Below are 5000 nucleotides of genomic sequence, written 5' to 3'. Positions count from 1 at the left end.
ATATATATATATATATATATATATGTGTGTGTGTGTGTGTGTGTGTGTGTGTATATATATATATATATATATATATATATATATATATATATATATATATATATATATATATATATATATATATATATATATAAATTTAAACTAATTAGTAATTAATAAACAACGCAATTTATTTATTCACTGGGAATAACTATATCAAAGATATATAGTAAAGTGAAAATTTACTTGCTTGGACCAACAAGTTTTTTTTTTTTTTAATTTAAACTAATTAGTAATTAATAAACAATGCAATTTATTTATTCACTGGGAATAACTATATGAAAGATATATTGTAAAGTGAAAATTTACTTGCTTGGACCAGCAAGTTTTTCTTCTTTAATTTAAACGAATTATTTATAGATAAACAATGTTATTTATTTATTCACTGGGAATAACTATATCAAAGATATATTGTGCAGTGAAAATTTACTTCTTTGGACCCCCATATATTTATATAAATTTAAACTAATTAATTAGTAATCAATAAACAATGCGATTCATTTATTCACAAGAAGTAACTAAAGCAAAGATATACTGTAAAGTGATTTTTTTCATATATAGTTTTAACTAACTATTAAGCAATAAACAATGCGATTTATCTATTCACTGGGAATAACTACATCAAAGATATATTCTAAATTTTTCCCTTAGTCATTCATGAAGCTGTATTATAAAAACACTGCTCACTTTGGCAAGAGAAATTGTATCACGGGTAACTACCTTTTGTTGGCGCAGGATTTTAACACTTAAAATTACTTCGAGAGTTATTCGAATTTCGAGATTAGTTTGTCGTATAAAACCATTGAATATCTAAACAATCATATATAGTTTAATCCGGGTTAATTGTCAAATTTATTTCAATGTTTTTACTGTTCTTAAAATATTTTATTTTTCCTTGTTTCCTTTCCTCACTAGGCATTTTCCCTGTTAGGACCCCTGGGCTTATAGCATCCTGCTTTTCCAACTAGGGTTGTAGCTTAGCATTTAATAATAATAATAATAATAATAATAATAATAATAATAATAATAATAATAATAATAATAATACAACTTTAAAAAATTGAAAGCTCTTACGTATTTAGTCCTTCAGATGTCTAGTGGGAGCTTGTTATACAATCTTGGTTTACAAGTTCAAAGGCCACTCATAAATGGCAGAGGAAAAAGACAGTAACATTGTCCTATCAAGCAGGACAATGCACTAGAGACTGACTGTATATACATAAGATCAGCGCCCAAGCCCCCTCTCCTCCCAAGCTAGGACCAAGGAAGGCCAGGCAAATGACTGCTGATGATTCAGCAGATAGACCTAAAGGAGTGCCAGGCAATGGCTGCTGATGACTCAGCAGATAGACCTATAAGCTCCACCAAACCCCCAACCTTAGCTTACAAGGACGGTGATGTTGCAGCGACCAAATGAACTAACGAGTTTGAGCAGGACTCTAGCCCCAGTCTGGCAACCACCACATATTTGTAAGTTCTGGAACTAACAGTCGAGGTGGCATCTCTGCTCCAATAGTTTGGAATCATCGAAATATCGAGATATCGGAAAATTAAATTCAACGAAATATTAGTCTTCCTTATTTGAATAAAATAACAGTGCTAAATCACCAAATATATCCTTGAAATATTTTAATATGTGGTTTATTGAAATCTTTATTTTTTTAACATGCTTTGAAATGCAACTACTATACTAGTTTACATACTCCAAAATTCGCATTTAAAAGAATATATATATATATATATATATATATATATATATATATATATATATATATATATATATATATATATATATATATATATATATATACATATATATAAAATCTATTCAATTTACTTTCAAGTTCTGTTTTCCAGCACTGTTAAAAATTTGCCCAGAAAAACGGTAAAAATCCTGGAATAAATGTTGCCAGGCATTTACCGTTTAAAAACGGATATACTGACGTAAAGGAGTTATATTACGGTTACGCGATGTAGCAATTCTCTTAGATAATTTGGACATCCGATTCTGATACTTACTTTAACTTTTAGGGGTTTATTTCTCGCCCTCCACCAAACACTAAAGGTCTGTTCAAGCGGGCCTTGGTGTGTGAAAAAATAATTTCTTTCCAGTTGATATTTTGCTCTGTATCGTTATCAGTTATTTCGCTAGCATTTGTATTCAGGCTTAATAGTTTTCAGGTCACTATTATAACACTTTCTAAAAAGATAAGTCTTCAGGTTTTTCTTGAAAGCTGCCACATTATTGCTATTCTTGACATCGAGTGGAAGGTCGTTTAAGAGTCTCGGTGCAGCATAACTGAACGTTCTTCCTCCTATTGCATGATTCACACTAATTTCGAATAGTCTATGTGGGTCATCAGCATGTCTAACTCTCGAAGAGTTATTACACCTATAAAATCTATTCTATCTTTAATAGTCAGCCAACGTAATTCAATTATTATAGGAGTAAGCTAATACTTTCTCGGGGTGGGGCACCTTTTGTAAGCTTATTATGTTTTGTCATTTCCTAAGTTGCACTTTGGGTAGAATGTGAAAGATTGAGTTACAATAGTCGATCCTGGTAATAACAGTTTATCACTACTTTGTTTACAGAATATTAATCCAGATATTATTAATGAAATCAATGCTTCTAAGGTGATACACAGCTGTTTTTACTGCATTACTTATATGCTTATATTTTCCCTGTTGGGGTCCCTGGGCTTATAGCATCCTGCTTTTCCAACTAGGGTTGTAGCTTAGCAAACAACAACAACAACAACAACAACAACAATAATAACAATAATACTAATAATAATAATAATAATAATAATGAGAGACAAGTTACTGCCAAGAGACAAATAACAGGTTCGTTCTATGGGGTTCCTATCCTTTATCAAAAAAAGGGTTCAAGACAAACCATATACATCACTTAATCCAACATTGCCAAGGCCGTAAACAGCCGGGTATAAACAGGGCATCTATCTGGCTGCGGTACCCGAAGGCGTCTGACTGAACTCTGAAGACTTCTGGAGGGGAGAAGGGGATGGGCTCCTGGGGGATGTATCCGGGTTCTGGGATGTTACTGGAAGCAGGACTGGACTGTGGGGAAGGGGGGGGGGGAGATGCGGCATCGTAAGATACAGCAAGTCTAGAGCAGCAGGATTCAGGGTGGGGGTATGAGGGAGGGAGAGCAAGTCTGGATCCTTAGCACACACCCACCAAACTGACCAGTTACAAAACAGATAGACACCGGTGTCGGTCAGAGGCAAAGCTAGAACTATATTTAACCTGTTGGAGTTCGGTATCGTCTTGACTGAGGTAAGTTTTTGGAGTCAAGAGCTCCCGTGTCTTAAGTTGCGTAGACAGTAGAAATTTTATCTGCCAGTTTAATCTGCAGTGATACTTTATAGAAAATAATTTATATACCTAACAACCCTCCGACTGCTTAGGCCTGTTATATCATCTCCTCTCACGCATACTGACGCAAAGGGCAAGAGGATTCACTGGCTAGATTCATCAAAGGATATCTAGTTCCTTATGATGCGCAGTGCCTATCTAACTAAGGCAAGTGACCCCTGCCGATCCATAATAATTCTAGTAAGATGAACCGCCAGGCATTGGGAGTAAAAGCCAAGGAGACAGTTTATCCTTAATTTAGGTTAATTCAAGAAGAGGGCTACCGTTCGACAATGTTCAGGAGGAGTGATGCCTATTGTTAGACAAAATCAAGGAAGAGTGAGGCCTATTGTTAAACAAAATCCAGGAAGAGTGAGGCCTATTGTTAGACAAAATTTAGAAAGATTGGGACCTATTGTTAAGAAAAAATTGGGAGTGAGGCCTATTGTTAAACTAAATTCAATAAAAGAGAGGCATTTTGTTAGACAGAATCCAGGAAGAGTGATGCCTATTGTTAGACAAAATCCAGGAAGAGTGAAGCCTATTGTTAGACAAAATCCAGGAAGAGTGAAGCCTATTGTTAGACAAAATCCAGGAAGAGTGAAGCCTGTTGTTAGACAAAATCCAGGAAGAGTGAGGCCTATTGTTAGACAAAATTTAGAAAGATTGGGACCTATTGTTAAGAAAAATTTGGGAGTGAGACCTATTGTTAAACTAAATTAAATAAAAGAGAGGCCTATTGTTAGACAAAATCCAGGAAGAGTGAAGCCTATTGTTAGACAAAATCCAGGAAGAGTGAGGCCTATTGTTAGACAAAATCCAGGAAGAGTGAAGCCTATTGTTAGACAAAATCCAGGAAGAGTGAGGCCTATTGTTAGACAAAATCCAGGAAGAGTGAAGCCTATTGTTAGACAAATCCAGGAAGAGTGAAGCCTATTGTTAGACAAAATCCAGGAAGAGTGAGGCCTATTGTTAGACAAAATCCAGGAAGAGTGAAGCCTATTGTTAGACAAAATTTGGAAATATTTTGGGTCCTATTTTTAAGAAAAAATTAAGGTGTGAGACCTATTGTTAAACAAAATTTAAAACAAAGAGAGGCCTATTGTTAAACAAAATTCAGGAAGAGTGAAGCCTAATGTTTGACAAAATCCAGGAAGAGTGATGCCTATTGTTAGACAAAATTTAGAGAGTGAGACCAATTAAGAGAAAATTCAAGAAGTGTAAGGCCTATTAGACAAAACTTGGGAAGAATGAAACCTATTACACAAAATATAAGAAGTGAGAGGCCTATTAGACAAAATTCAGGAAGAGTGAATCCTATTGTTAGAAAACCGTGTGCCTACAAGGCCTGATAAAAGCTCCCAATATATTTAGAAAAGGTCAAAAAGTGCTTTCTCCGAAGAAAACAAAGTCAGACTTAGATAATAAGGAATAGCGTGTACTTCAACTAATGTCATTTTTTCGGCAACGTCTTTTATAGTGTAGGGTTCTCCTGTTGTATAGAACCAGAAAAAAAAACAGCCCTTTAAGTAAAACAAATAACCGTACTCTTATTCCTCACAGCGATCGTAACCAGTAATTTT

The 5000-nt window shown here is 34.5% G+C and overlaps 1 protein-coding gene across 1 annotated transcript in view; it reads left to right on the top strand.

Annotated features, from left to right (window-relative positions):
- Nucleotides 1-3197: 3197 nt before the first annotated feature.
- Uro (Urate oxidase) overlaps nt 3198-5000 on the top strand; it is a 26542-nt gene continuing 24739 nt past the window's right edge. The window contains exon 1 of the mRNA XM_068381920.1: nt 3198-3339. The gene's annotated coding sequence lies outside the window, so the exon portion shown is untranslated. The remainder of the gene's footprint in view (nt 3340-5000) is intronic.

The sequence above is a fragment of the Palaemon carinicauda genome, chromosome 10 (assembly GCF_036898095.1).
Source record: "Palaemon carinicauda isolate YSFRI2023 chromosome 10, ASM3689809v2, whole genome shotgun sequence".
In the NCBI taxonomy this organism is placed as follows: domain Eukaryota; kingdom Metazoa; phylum Arthropoda; class Malacostraca; order Decapoda; family Palaemonidae; genus Palaemon; species Palaemon carinicauda.
Note: the sequence above shows the minus strand (reverse complement) of the source record. Positions and strands in the feature narration are given on the sequence as shown.